This window comes from Haemaphysalis longicornis, unplaced genomic scaffold, assembly GCF_048455015.1.
Source record: "Haemaphysalis longicornis isolate Haplotype H1 unplaced genomic scaffold, Haemaphysalis longicornis Haplotype H1 scaffold_6, whole genome shotgun sequence".
Lineage (NCBI taxonomy): Eukaryota > Metazoa > Arthropoda > Arachnida > Ixodida > Ixodidae > Haemaphysalis > Haemaphysalis longicornis.
This window is the reverse complement of record NW_027526407.1, coordinates 190,034,172-190,050,079: the sequence shown is the minus strand read 5'-3', so window position 1 is coordinate 190,050,079 and position 15,908 is coordinate 190,034,172. Positions and strand designations below refer to the sequence as shown.

General features: G+C 46.0%; 1 long non-coding RNA gene across 1 annotated transcript in view; it reads left to right on the top strand.

Annotated features, from left to right (window-relative positions):
• The window catches only part of LOC144142132 (uncharacterized), a 151,199-nt gene that overhangs the window by 101,427 nt on the left and 33,864 nt on the right, over positions 1–15,908 (top strand). The window contains exon 5 of the long non-coding RNA XR_013316851.1: positions 1,300–1,414. This is a non-coding gene — a long non-coding RNA (uncharacterized LOC144142132). The remainder of the gene's footprint in view (positions 1–1,299; positions 1,415–15,908) is intronic.

Sequence of the window (15,908 nt, the reverse complement as noted above, 5' to 3'; positions counted from 1 at the left end):
AAATTGAGCCTAATAACGCTATCGCGTTAAAAGTGCGAATGTATTTTGGCGCTGAGCTGCTGAAGCCTTTAAGCAATAAATGAGTAGCCACAAGCAGACGTCGAGCCAATATCAACTCCTTCCAAAAAGGGGGCGCTGACAAATGACCTGGCACTTCAGGAAGCTGTGGCATTAGCCGAAACGACAATTGGTGAAGCGAAATCGAAACCAAAAATATCAAAAACAAAGTGAGAACTGGAACATGATCACAGAGAGAATTTATGTAACAATACCTTTTATTGCCGAAATACTCAATTGCGTGGTACAGTAGTCGGAAAAGTTTTTAGAAAGTGCCCAGTAAAAGTAAAAATAATATCTGCTTTCTCACTACGTTCACTATAGGTAGCATCCTTTCCGGCAGTCATTTCAGGAAATCTTCCTAAAACCCCTGCAACTTAGGTGTGTGCAGATAGAAATAAACATATAGCTGAGAGAAACAAGTAACGATAAAAAGTATAATATTTAAATCTATTTGTGGATTGTACACATTTTTGTTCGAATGAGCAGAGGTTGCTTTAGGCTGTGAGTAGAAAAATGTTCGTTGCGGCAGCCTACATTCTCAGGGGAAGCAATGTGCCCACAACCTTTAATTGCGGAAGGATTGTAGAGGTCCTTCCAATCAAAATTTAACCGTAGTTTATAGGTTTCTATGGAGACTTTTTTTTGTTTTGCGTGTGAAGGTATCAGGGGACCATTCAAACACACAATAGTCAATACTTTCTACACACAATACGTCATTGTATTTATTCAAGTTCTGCAAACGGCGAAGCTTGCGTGTTTTCTATTCTATACCTACCTTATTTAAAAGAAAAACTGCAATGCTCGTTTAGATACTTGTCTTAAAAATGTCCATGCGTACCTGTACAAAATGCCAACATTACAGATATCAACTGTGGTTTTATTTGTAGTAGATGGGAAGGTTTCTATGGGAAATTATGCTAATTGCGCGATACAATGAAAAGCCAAGCCAAGGTAATACACTTAACGGGAAACGTGGTTTTAAATGTAGTACATAAACCAATAAAAACAAAGCTTCCTTACGCATAAACATGCCATATAGAAATTGTATTTTAGAGCAGAAATTTGTATGCTGAAAGAATAGAAGGGTATGCAATCAATGCCCTTGCACTCCAACATTATCGTGAATAATTCGCATAAAATGAAAGCAAAGCAAAAAACGAGCGTTAATAAAAATTTGTCGTACAATTTCATCTTTGATTTCCCCTCGGTTTGGTTGGCCTACTTGCTGTTATTTTACAGGTGAGGGAGCCATTCCGGCTGGACGAATTTGTACGGCCTGTATGCTTGTCAGAAGATGAGATATATTTGCCAAATGAACAAGTTCTTGCTGCTGGTCTGGGTATAGACCATATGAGTAAGGAGCAATTTTTTTTACGCATTTCCTAAAAGTCTTTTTTTCTAGCTGTACCAGTATGGTCATTTTTTGAAGCAAGCAAGACATTAGCTTGTGTACGCGCTTTTTGATTGGCTAGAATGTTCATGCCAGCATAGCAACAACTATTTATTCATACAAAATTCAACGTCTGCTCGTGCGATGTTCTAAAACTTCGCTGCAGTTATCAAAATCCAGGAGATTTGGAAGTTATGATTCGTCGTTAGCCTGAAGAAGTTCTATAGCCTGAAGAGCAAGAACACCTCACTGAAAAGTGCATTGTTTTTCAGTGAAGGTGCAAACTCATGTACACATGGTGGAGTTAGAATAAGACGCTTAACCTCAGTATGCGCAAGAACAAAAACTTCAGTGCATGTCAGATGGAGAATGTTTCCTCTTCTTTTCATTTACAAAAGTACGCGGATGCAGTAGAGACAAACTGTGAGGAGTTTCTGTGTGAAATGCATTACTGTGAGTAGCAACTATACGCCAATGTTTCTTCCTAAATACAGAATTGCGAACCTAAAACAGTCGCCTAGAGTGCCGTAGAAAAATTTCGAAACAACACGTTTAGTTTACAGACGCGGATAAAGGACTGGGTGTAGCACTAAACCGAGCCTGGTTTTATATCTTGCATATCCAAAAGATACACATATCTGATTTTTAATGTAAAAACAAGATATGCTGGAGAATGTTTCATTCGGGCTGGTTTTTAAATATATATTGAGCTATGGTACGTACGTAAAAAGCAGTAGCAAACAAACATAAAAGAAATCTTAGTTATATGCTTGATCTTTTTACATAAAAACAAAACACGTAATGCCTAATTCCCATAACACATAGGGTTCAAAGATACTACGCATATTTTATGCGGCAATTTTACTTTGAAAGCTAGCTTTTTCTACTGACGTGCTTGTAAATCTATTTCAAAGAACATAGCACACCATTGTTTCCAACACTTGATTTGCGAATGCGGCCATTGAAAGCAAGCAACAGCGCAAGCTCCATTTTCGTTTTCTATGTTGTTGTTCTACGTAACAATAAAAATCCTACAATATTTTGCGCCCGGTAACATTATCTCACATAATGCCGCATGTGGAATACTTCGCGCTCGAAAGCCTTTAGGATGTCCTATAAAAACGCAATGCATAGCATAACGTTATCTTGCTTAGCGTATTTTAGCTTCCAAGCTCAACGTTGCCTAATTCAGGGCTATTCGAAAGCTATCCGAGGGTATATCAACATAAGTACAGAAAATGAAGATCATTTTCAAATATATCATAATCTAAAGTACAAAATGTTTTGTCAAAATACGACAAATTGAAAATGTTCAATGTTTGCACTCTGTGGGCTGCGCACTTTGCATTTCATCATCATAATCATCATTATCATCATCATCGTCGTCGTCACCACCACTAGCCTATCTAGGCCCACTGCTGGGCAAAGGCATTTTACGTGGCGAAAAGAATACTCAGGAGAGGCCGCAAGCATCGCAGTTTATTGGAAAAAGTGTGAAGGAAGTGACGTCGTTTTTCTTGAGCCCATAGACAGTGTTGCCTACTTTTTAACGCTGCGGCGGCTAAATCTCGGTAAAATCAACGGACATTTTTTACGGCTCTTTGACTGTGGCAGCCTCACAACGTTGGACCACAGCGCGGCAGTCGCTAGGGCGTCGTCGTCATCTGCAAGCTGTGAACTATGGCTGATTTCGCAGCGTTTCTTCTACTGCCGTTTTCTTCGTGGTTTAATGTTCCCCCCGATGCAACATTCCATGGTTAATGATTGAGGTGATCGGTGAGCGTAGCTGCCGTTATCTTGTGGCAATATCTCGTCGATTCGTGCAGTGGTTTTCTATTCTTATCGATCTGCTGTTGAGGTGTGCGTTGGCAGCTTCGGCAGCGTCGACCCACCTTCTTCGGCGATTTTCTTGAGTTGGGAATCTATTTTTAACGAACACATGGCAACGTGAGGCAGACACGTAGTGCTTCCGTTTCACTCGACAATCAGCGCATTCGCTAATATATTCACCAACGAAAAGTGACGCCCGATAGGCGCAACCGCGTGTGCGATCGCCAACATGGCACGCAACAGTGAGGCATCTTGGAAACAACTGCAGTCTCTTATTTACGTGAACTGAGATTAAACAGTTTCAGTTTCACGAGCGTACAGATTTCACCTACGCAAACGTGAGAAGCGTACGTAGTCTCCCCGATGTAGTTTAAAAGTCGTACGCATCCATGATGGTACGCGATGCATTCAGCGCGAAGGCCACAGAGTCGGCTTATTTAGAGGCTCTATAGTGTCTTGACAACTAGCGCCACCTACAAACAGACACAGAGACTGCATTAGCCACTCGTAATCCCGCGAGCACGTTGCTATGACAAGGACAAACGCTACTTCGGCCGGCATAACCGCTGAAAAATTGCTCTTCTATCTCGAAAAAAACGGCCGTTTTTCTATTGAAACTTTGGGTGAGGGTTAGATTGGCCAAATTGAAATCCAAATCAACAGCTTAGAATATGACATCGCACCGAGAAATTAGCGACGAAGTGGTTTTCTCTGTGAAGCCGGAGGGCAGGGATCCGCAATGTTGGTGAAATCAAACCGAAAACAGGGGAGGAGAATGAGAAAGAGTCAGGGGCTCAATGGGCTCTTCGACATGGCGGTTATGGCTTCACAAACATGACGTCAGGGCCTCTCCTAACCTTTTTTTTCTACATGGTCTTTCCAATAAATCTCCTATTATCCAGGTGCTGTGCTAAAAGTGACCAATGTATCTCAGCAGGCCCCTTTATCTCATCTTCCCATCTAACTTTCTGCCGCCCCCTGCCGCGCCTGCCTTCCAAGGGGTCTAATCGGTTACACGTAATGACCAAGCGTTATCTTTCCTTTGCATTACATGCCCTGCAGCCGTTCATTTCCTTTGTTTAATTTCTTACAATACGTCTTTCAAACGCGTTTGCTCCCTAACCCACTCCGCCATCTTCTTGTCCCTTAGTGATACACCTATCATCTTCCGATCCACTGCTCGATGAGTCGTCCTCAATTTAGGTTAAACCCTCTTAGTGAGCTTCCAAGTTTCTGCCATATATGTAAGTACCGCTAACATGCAGCAATCATACACTCTATTCTTCATTCTCCATTCTCTCCGTTCTCCACAACCCGTACTCCCACATGTTCGCAATCGAATTTTCTGAATACTTCTTGTAAACATGCTGTGAATAACATTGACGGGATTGAATCCTTGTCTGACGCTCTTACTTATAGATATTTTACATTTCTCCGTATGGTGGATGATTGTAGCTGTGGACCCATTGAAAATATCCTCCAGTATTCTTACATGATGTTCGTCTACACCCTGATTTCGTAATGCCTGAATGACTGCTTAGGTTTCGACCTAGTCAAACGCTTTCTCATAATCTATGAAGGCTATATATATATAGCGTTTCTGTATACTCCGCGCACTTCTCTATCGCATGATTGTTCGTGTTGTATTGTTGAATGGCCTTTAGGAATCCTTGCTGATTCTTTAGGTTGGCAATCAAAATTAAATAATAATAATGCCACAGCTTGTAATCTGCTTGAACGTTACCGCCATCACCCTGGTATGCATCAGGCAGCTGCTCTTGCTCCCGTGCATGCTGAACTCGGTGTGTAGCAGCCATTACCTTATGAAGAGGAAGAAAGGGAGCCGGGAAATATGAGAGCGAAAACGACCACGAGAGTTCGGCTCAGGCTGAACATTTTAGGTTCATTTTGGGCACACGTTACCCTATTTAAGCAAACGTTTATCTAGAAACTATTGTTTATACCGCTACAGAAGCGGTGGGTTGCTGGGTTGGTGGTAACTGGTTCTTCATGAGTTTTGAGGAAGCTGCACAACATCTAAGTCCCGCCTGTTGATGAGCGGACCAGCCGCCCCATACCTGGTCCCCCCGTGGAGCGCGTGCCGTTGCCAGATCACACACCAAGGATTACGGGACAGGACAACGGCGCTCCGGTTCCACCGGCAACTTCCCGGGTATTGAGATGCACAGAACTCGCTCAACACGTTTTCGCACATTGCCATACAGTGATTGGAGTGAGAAGAATAAGCTTTGCAATGTCTCATTCGCTCTAGAGGAACATGCGCGCACTTGGTTTGAGAACCATGACTCTGCAACGTCTTCTTCGTGCCTGCCAGCTACCTAGGTCAGCAGCGACCGCACAAAAACAGAAATTGTAGTATTTGCCAGGAATCCACGGGAAAATCCATGGCAGGAATCCACGTAGGAACGTTTCCATGTATAGAGATGGCATTGTTCGCTTATTTCCGCCCGTCGATCTACCCTAGCGCGATTCCAAGAATTTCGGACATCTGATGCGTGCCGTCGAGCAAGAGAATATTGCCATACTGATGCGGAGTGCTCTAGAAACAGTTCCGGATTTGTTTCAAAGACCACTACAATAGAAAGGGCGTTTCAACAAAGGGCGCAGCAGTACAGTCGTTCGAAGGCGGTCGTCTTAGGCATAAAAATGCTATCAGCTCTAGCAGACAATGTCGAGGGAATTTGCGAAATGGTTAGGAGGATTCTTCTAGATGAGCTGCAAGGAAAGCTTTCTGTCAGCTTTCACGCCTCACTTTATTTGTTTCTGTGCCCACCCCGAACAAAATCAGGTAGTTTGTATGGGTATTCGAGCCAGCCTAACAGTGTGCGCGGCCATAGTTTCCAATACCTTCATGACTGCCGGAGGGACTGTGCAGCCATAGCTGCAGATACCCTCCGGCAGCGCCGGAGCTGTCCTTCGCACAGTGTGGCCACTGTTGAAGCGCGACCGACTGCCGTAACCTTCATCCCTTTAGCCACTGTGCCTTACTTAGCGGTTTCTCAATCCGGAAGAGTGATCTCGGGGGTGCTTCTGACCGCACACCTCTCTGCCGGTAAAGTGGGGAGGAGGGCCATGTGTATTACGCGCCCTTGCCTCAATGCCATATTTCGTGGATTTGCACTCAGTGTGGCGCGTCCTAGAAAGAGAAAACAGCTGTCTCAGATGAAGAGATAAATCACCGAACATGAGGACCAGTTCCCTTCGGCACACTGAGTCCGTTTGTGGTCTTGAAACTGACGAGGCTCCTTCAGTGCTTACTGCGCGTGAAACTCCACTAACGGCCTACCACTCAGCCGTGAAAGGAGGAAAAACTAAATTTTCCATGATGATAGGCTGCTGAGGACGAATCGCTTGCAGATCCTCTGTTGCGAAGACGATGACAGAAACGATTGGATGGTGACCACGAGGTTGATAGAGACCGCAAAAGCTGTTCCGTTTAAACTGCTCCCCGTAACCTACTTCTCGAATACATAGGTGTAGGATTACTGCTTTGGCCGACACAGCTCATTTGATTCCATTATAAGCAACACTCTTGGGACTTCACATAAGATAGTTTTCACCTCTAGACAGGTCAGCTAATTCGCACAGCTGGCGGCTATTTGAATACACCTGCCGGTATGTGCATTGAATGGGTTCAGGTTTGCAGCGTCACATACATCGGCAATTTCGTAGTATTCCCAGCGTGTTCAGGGGAATTGTTACTTGACATAAAATTTCTGTACTTGAATAGTGCCATCATTAAATTGCCGATGTCCACAATAAGGTCTTTCACACAGAAGCTCTAGCCGGAAGACTTAACGGATGGCCACATGGCCCATGTCGTTGCTGACGACAGCGTAACGCTTATCGACCGCACAAGTTTACTTTTCACTATCAGAAGTGACGCATCCGTGGACTATGGTATAGCTGAAAGAAATTGGCGGTTCCGCTCGACAATGGCATCTGCATAGCATGGTGATTTGTACAGCTGCAAAAGCGGTGCAAGCCGTCTTGCTTACCAACTTCACCAACGAGCGTCGTCATCTCGTCACCATCGCATTCATCACCACAATCGCATTCATCGCAAGTGTCACCATCGCATTCATCGAGCAACTTGTTGGAGTGAGGTATATAATGGTAATGGAGCTGACGTCAAGATGTATCTGCCACGGCAGACTTTCGCCCGCATTTGGAAATCGACTTGGAACTCTCGGCCACAGAGACGATGCTGACAAGCTTTATAACATATTTTATTATTACTTAATCAAGATATCTTATGTGCGCTGTACGCCTATCGCAAAGCGCTGAATGATTACGGATGCGTCCGCCAAGCCTCGGTGGCAGCACCTACGCAAGGTGCCCCCAAAGGGGCGGAAGGCAACCCAGAAGCTCCTGGAAGAGTTTCTGGACAATGATGCCATCCAACCATTCTAATGTCAGTAGGTCTCACCTCTCGCGCTTCTCAGTAATAGACCACACCTTTTGTTTCTGCGCCCACTACCGCATATTCAACAGTGTGATAGAGGGATACGCCTCATAATCCTGCCCAGAGTTGATACACTTGACCACTTGCGCGATACCAAAATAGTTTCTTTCATAAAAATTTTTGAATCTGATGTTTCGTTAGTGCAGATATAACTCTGTAAGGATGATAGCTAGGCAAACGTTGTGAGCAATGCGACGGTTCGCAATCTGTGTGACCGTTACCGCGTTACCCCAGGAGATGTGCGAGACTTGTTGTTTCTGCACATGCCAAGCTCAGGAGCAGCTGCTAATGACCTATAAACACGAAGAAAGTTAGCCGGAGAAGAAGAGCATGACAAATAGCTCGAGGATACGGCCAAGGCTAGTTGTTGCACCTCGCTTTTCGGCACAAGTTCGCCATCGTCAATAAACGTTTCTCCGTCTACAATTGTTTTACCGTGACATTACCATCATATGAATTCATGGAGACAAGTTGAGATTGTCGGGATCTCAAGCCACTAGCCCCGTAGGAGCATGACTTCCTCTGACACAGCTTGGAATATCAATGGCAGACGTACCAGCGCCCCTGCCATCCATTCCTGGTAGACGAAGACATGAGCTCACGAAACCCGACGCAGTCACCGCGTTTGTCTACGCTTTTCGATGCGCCAGAAAGTAGAAACCTCCACATTCAATGCTGGAGAAGGTACGGAACGCAAACAATGTAAGTAGCCGCCGAAGCGTTCATTTAGCGGGAGTAGTAAAATGCAGGCTGTTACGTGCGCGCAGCCTCCGGCCACAAAACAACCAAAACCCCTGATAGAATTGACAAAACAGTTCACCACATTGACATCGAGCACCATCCAGGAAGCTAGGCGATCTAGAATGTTTGTTGCATGGTAACAGCACGATAGTAACTGTGCTGCTGCATCCCCCAACCGGCAACCCGAGGACGTACGCCCCGTTCCGCGGCCGCTGCCAATTATGCCACCAGAACGAAAGGTTAGTGTAGAAAGAAGCAGAGGTGCGTTCGGTGGGGGAAAAAAGCATCGAATCTGTTTAAAACTGTTCTGCTTAGCGTACCACACGTACGTACGCTCCCTTCTTGAGTAGGCGGTGTTTGTTTTGAGTGCAGGCGTCACTGTTTTCGCGTGCCGCATGAAGCGGGCCCCTGGACTCCAGTTTTCTTTAATTAGGCAGCATGCACACAAAAAGTGCGCAGAAAAAATTAGGACTCTCCCGCCCGCCCACAAAAGGATGCATCTCAATTTAATCACCTTGTTTGGCGTACCGGGGCACATATATAACTGGACTAGCGCGCAAAATATGCCATGCCGTTTTCTGTTTTTGTTTAACATTTGTTTAAAGTTTGATTGTTTAACCCCTTCAGCAACAAATGGTATATACGTCCGCCCTTTCCTGGGACAGGAGTTTCTTGCAATCAAACTTTCTTCACGTCACGGGCAAAGATGTGAGACGGCGCATAGGCCCAGGCAAGCACTGTCTAAGCCCTATCGCGGCCTATTTTAGTTGCCTCGTATATACGGTGTATATATTTCTGTATATAAAGTGTACCTACGTTGGCCATTGCCTCGTCCCTTACGGTGACCCGAGACACACGGTTCCTTCATGGAGGCAGAAGTCCCTATATTTACTGTTGTGTTCGCAAGTCGTAACCAAAATATTAACACGTAATTCTTTAGAAAGAGAATTCCGCGTCTGTGTTCTGCGTTACAAGCTTTGCGGCATGGTAAAGCGTAATATTGCACTCAAATACTTCCCTATTTTAAACAAATGAATCTTGAATCTTGAGAATTTATTTCAAGTGAGAAATGTCGATTTTGTCTGTTAGGTATTTCTCTCAGTGCACATTCGGTAAATGTCAAACCGAAGAAGACTACGCTGTTCCAAAGGCATTCATGAACCTCTGTAGCATTTCAGACCGGTGAACAATGGTTTTTACCGGCGCGGGCCATACATAATGAAGTTCCACAACAATATATTGAGCTTAGTTCCCTTTAAAGGGGGACAGAGTGGAGGTCTCAGGGTTGATCAAGCGGCTGTGTTTATGATCTGTTTTCCGCAGTTTTGTCCACACCGTATCAGTCGCGGAATGAAGACAAGAACATATTTGGTTTTCATTTCCTGCAGCGTACAGGTAAATCGCATCGTACCGGGTTTGCCCCACCCGGTTTTATTCGGGGAAGGCCCGAATTCACGCTTGCCGTAGCCAATGCGAGAATGCTCATCTCAGTGCTGGTGGTGTGGAGGCTGCCGGCGAACTCCGTGCCTCGTTGGCACTGCCGTTCCTCACACGCAAAGGTGTCTCTCCCATTTCTCCTTGACAATTAGCTCGTTCACAATACCCGCAGGCTGCTGACTCGCATACATGCTGTGAAAGAACCACCACCTCTATTTAAGCTTGCTTCATGGGCCTTGGGGTAATACGTTAGGCTTACGCTGTGAATGACTGAGTCAGAATCACGGGTTGCGACGGGCCAACACATTCCCTCTGCCTTTGCTCCTTACTATTCTCGCAGTTATTATTTTTTCGAGCATTCACATTTGTTTTTCCGGAGGACCCTACTGCTCATAAGACAGAAGTTTCACCTAGGTGCAGACAGCATCGCAGCAAAACTGAAGGTACACAAGCACTCCACAAGAACGTCGGCTCTCTGTTAGCAAACTTAATACCTGACCACGTCATCACTACAGCAGATCCCCCCCCAAATGCTACTTAGTACTCCAAGGTACCAACACATTCTAATAAACCATCTTTTTGGTTAGCAGAGTTACGGGAGGTTGGGGGTGGTGAGTTGTACTCTGCGGCTTTTTCTGTATACGCCATCGTTTGATTCGTTAGCGAGAAGCGGGTCATTCATGGGGGATCCTTGTAAATTTTGTTTTCCGACTGTGGTTCATACCTTAAGGCCAGGTTTTCGGCAATAAAAGTCCTTGTTTTAGGGGCCAAGAATAGTTAGCCGAAAATTGTTTTAGGCCTACAACAACTTAGCAGAAGTGGTCATCCTTAATGTTTCTACAAATGAAAACAAATTCACACGAAGACGTGCGTGACCTATATCTATGACAGGGAAACCAGAAATGTTAATGATTATAAGGGGAGAAAGGCGCCAACAGCAGAATACAGGTGTTTAATTGTCCCGTAAAACCGCTGGAGTAAAGGCGATCTATTGGTCTAATTTAACGCACGCACTCCTGATATTCATGTTCAATGGCCCTTCACGTGCTCAAGCGTCACACAGAGAATCCGGCATAAACCAGAATATTTGAGAGCCTCTACTGCTGATATAAGATCGCTGCTTTATGTTGGGCTGACGTTTTTTTTTACAAAAGAAATACAAGCCCAAGTGATTATCACCAAAAATGGAGAAGCTTGCCTTAAAGATTGTTAAGCACAACTCTACAATTTTCTCCATGCACAATTATATTATTCAAATTTTCAAGGCAAGAGATTCCACCATTGCCTAATCCACTCTCGCACAACAAAATAACATTTGTAAAAGGGGTTACAAGCCAAGAAAATTTTGACGAAAATCCATCGGCAGTGTGAATTTGAAGGTTAAAATACTGCTGCTGCACAGTGATGATGCCGTCTAGGCTCTTAGATACGTAAATGATCTGCGAATAAAGGACTGTTCGATGCTGGATCACTGCGTTGAAAATTGGGTTGGACTCGAGAATGCTTCCACAAATGGGGATGCGACTTTCCATGTTCGAGAAAATGTGGTTGGAGAGGACGCGTAAGGTAGCCTAAGCATCACTGTGAAAGTTCTTGAAACATTAGCAAACTGCCATAATCTCACCCACTTTAGGGTCAAAATTCTGCCGCTTGTCTGAGCATTCGTTTCCAGTTCTGTCAGCGGTTCTTTTTTGTGAGTTTTTTTATCTACACGACTAGGCGGAGCTTGATGAAGTCCCATCAGTTAATGCTACCTGCCCGTTTTTATAAATTACGATCAAACTCCCCGCGAAAGCGAAATGTTAGGGGAAGCAGTGTTCATTATTCACCGACTTTGAAAAGAGGCTTTTATAGGTATTTATAGGAATTTACACACAAACTTTAGGCAGCCATATACAGGCACTATAAAACACCGTAAGTACGCTTCTCAAACACTAATGTTCGCTCGTATGTCCAAGAGGGGTGATAAGACCACAAAGAACAAGATAGGAATTTGTTGTGATAACACAGTGGAGGAGTTCTAGCAAGTGGTTCAGTTTACACTCAACGTAAATATTGTTGTTCCGGTTGTCTTGTTTTCCGGTGAGATGTTCTTAGTGAAATATCCACTTATATTGCCTGTAAGAGCTAGGTTAGCTGGACATCCGGTGGTGCTTGGAGGTTGGTGTGCGTTTGGTGCTAGGGCCGTGGAGTATTTTTTTAGATGACGGGGATTGTTTTTGTCCGCAATACCAATACCCGAGCAGCGCAATACCAATACCCGAGCAGCGAGATACCCGAATTTCCGCAATACCAATACCCGAGCAGCGAGATTTGCCATGTTTTTATCTGAGTCGTGGCTCTTAGGGTTACCCTTACGTTTATTGGGTGGGTATTGCAGGGAGGCAACGGGGGAAGCTGAAATATCTTTTGGTAGCTGCTGCATAGGGTGCGCCGAGCAGATTGTTTGGCTGGTATCCTTTATAGCCCAGTTGCTTGGAGTCTTGGTATTCATCCCGTTCAGGTGAGGTTTTGGCCAATGTAGCATACTTCGTCACACACTGCGCAGTAGACCCCGCATTAGGCACCTTGCGTATTTAGGGTGGCGGTATTGTTGACACCGCTGACCCCGAGCCCTCCCCCTGCATAAACTGCAAGCAACTCTGATGATATGTTCAAGGGTGTTGAGTAGAATCCTAAAAATTATCTGTAGGAGCCATGGTCCAGCTCCACGAGATGAGCATCCTCCCTCTCTACCAGGACGAGTTCTCTGAGACGTACGTGGCCATCAGGGTAAAATCTATCGGACAGATACCCCCGGCACCTGCATCTGTCCATGCCGCATGATGCTCTCCCACCCCGTCAACAAATGATCGGGCTATGAAAATGGCCCGCACTGAAGGTACGTTAAAGTACCCAAAACATCACCCCAATATTTTCACGAAGCCAAGGACCACAAACTTGTCTTGAAGGATAAACACGTTTATTGGAGTGAACTTGTGCTCCCCTAGCAACCTAAAAGAATACAGAGGTGGCGAAGCAGCGGTACACAACGTGACTTGCACAGGCGAGTGTCGTCGAATCGAATGCCGCGGCGTCTGCTCTACACGCTTTTATCTTCCGGCGCAAGTGTTTCTAAAACAGGCGATATACATCCAGAACATTTTAGATCAAAACAGATTATTATGGGCTGAGTGGCGCTGGCGGAAACAGTCTGCTTATCTGAATGACATAGCCCGAACGGGATAAACACAAAAAATGGAAGACGTGCTTCGCTTTGGACACACATTACAGAGCTGGGCTTGGCCGGGCAGTAATATAACAATAAATCAACAAACCCATACATATTTGGCGGAATCACCCCCCTCTTAGAGTGCATCGACCCGATGCAAAACTAAAACATTGTCCGAACAAACGACAAAAAAGCCCGTCATCTACCATAGTAAGGTTTCAAGCGAACCTCGTGATTTACTTCGGGCCGCGTGCGTCGTCGTAATGTTCCGGAATAAACTTTCGGGATCACCTTGGAGGTGAGTTGGCCGACATGTCGTAGAATTTGGTAGGGTCCGAAATACCGTCACAGCAGCTTCTCACTTATTCCGCGTCGACGGATGGGAGTTCAAACCCAAATACAATCCCTTGAGTGGTACTCGGCGTCTCGGCGTTGGAGGTTGTAGCGCACGGCATTCACCAGCTGCTTGTCTGTTGTACAAACTCGAGCAAGCTGGCGGGCATCCTCCGCACGCTGAAGGTATCCTTGGACGTCAGGGTAAATTCGTCGTTTTCTACGTGCGGAAGCATGGCGTCAAGCATCGTAGTTGGCCGTTTTCTGTAGACGAGCTTGAACGGCGTCATCAGCGAAGTTTCCTGGATATCCGTTTTGTACTAAAGGTGACATAAGGGAGAACTTGGTCCCAAGTCTTATGTCCAAAGTCGACGTACGTTGACAGCATATCCGCGATTGCCCTATTAGGACGTTCTGTAAGTCCGTTCGTTTGGGGGTTGTACGCCATCGTTCTTCGGTGTTCCGTGTTGCTCTAGCGTAATATTCCTTACATAAACTCCGCAGTAAAGGCCGTTCCGTGGTCCATGATTAGGACTTCCGGGACTCCATGTCACAGCACAACTTTGCTTAAGAAGAACTTGGCGACTTCTTGCGCAATCCCCCTCGGAAAAGCGGCGGTCTCTGCGTACCGTATCCTGTAGTCCGTCGCTACGACAATCTACTTATTCTCGGATCGGGATGTTTTGAACAGGCCCAGAAGATCCATAACAATTTGCTGGAAGGGCATAGAAGGGATGGCGATTGGCAGCAGAAGTTCGGCGGGCCTCGTCGGGGGGTTTTTGTCGCTGGCAGTCACGGCAGTTACGGACGTAGTGGGTGACATCGGATGCAAGGCGGTGCCAGTAGTACTTCATCTTGATTTTCCAAATAGTGCGAGCTGTGCCGAGATGTCCGGAAGACGGGTCGTCGTGGCATGTTTCCAAAATTTTGTCTCGAAGATCTGCAGGGATGACTAAAAAAAAATTCGTTCAGGTTCCGGTGCTGAAATTTGTCCTCACGAGGACAGCATTTCTAGGCTGAATGCTGGTAAATGTTGTTTGAAGGCCCTAGGCATGGCGACGTTGCGTCCTTCGAGGTAGTTTATCATTACACGTAACTCGGGGTCGTCACACTGCTGGGCGGGTAGGTCGCTCGGCGTCACGACTCTGACGAACGCGCTGTCTTCATCGGAGTCTTGTGGTGGTGGGTTGATAGGGGCGCGGGACAGGCAGACGGCATTGGAGTGTTTCCTCCAGGATTTATAGACTATTGAAACGTCGAAATATTGCAGGCGCAAGCTCCACCTACCAAGACGGTCAGAGGGGTCCTTCTAATTCGCGAGCCTACACAGCACATGGTGGTCTGTCACAACCTTGAACGGTCTTTCATAAGCGTATAGGAAAAATATCGAAACAGCCCATATAATCGCGAGGCTCTATTACTCAGAGGCTGAGTAGTTCCTTCCATGGACAGACCACGGCTGGCATATGCGATTACTTTTTCGCACCCGCTTTGCTCTTGTACGGGCACGACACCCAAGCCTATATCACTGGCGTCCGTGTGCGTTTCCGTTTCGGCATTTTCTTTGAAATGCGCGAAGACGGGTGGGCTTTGCAGACATTGTTGCAGCTCGCAGAATGCTGTTTCTTGGTCATTTTCCCAGCTTAAAGGCGTGCTATTTTTGTGTCAAGAGCGTGAGTGGCTGTGAAATGCGGGCGAATTTTGCGACGAAGCGCCGGTACTATGCGCATTATCCAATCATCTTCTCAAGCCCTTCTTATTTTTTCGCCTTAGGGAGTTTGCTATGGAGGAAGTTTTCCCATGTAAGGCCAAACTCCCGCGGCGGTGACCACATGGTCCAAAACCTTGAGTTCCTCGTACGCGAAGCGGTACTTTTCACGCTTCAGCGTTAACCCCGACGTACGGATGGTCTCGAACTACGGACTGCAACCTTGCAAGGTGTTCGTCGACAGTCCAGGAGAACACTACAACGTCGTCAATGTATACGAGCCAGGTGTCCCACTTCAGGACAGCTAACACAGTGTCCATGACTCTCTTAAACGTGGCTGGCGGCATGCATAGCCCAAACGGCATCACCTTGCACTCGTATAGGCCGTCCGAGGTTATGAATCCAGTCTTCTCACGATCTCTCTCGTCCACTTCAATTTGCCAGAAGGCTGTCTTCAGATCTATCGATGAGAGGTACTTCGCGTGGAAGATGTGGTCGAGGGCGTCGTCTATTCGTGTCAGGATGTACACGTCTCTTTTGGTGATCTTGTTCAATCGCCGGTAGGGAACGCAGAACCTGAGTATGCCGTCTGGTTTCTTCACGAGTGCGACTGGAGCAGCCCTGGGGCTCTGAGATGGCTGTATAATGTCGTCGCTGAGCCAATGACGACGCAGTTGTCTTGAAAGAGAAACATGTTTATTAAAGCGAACTC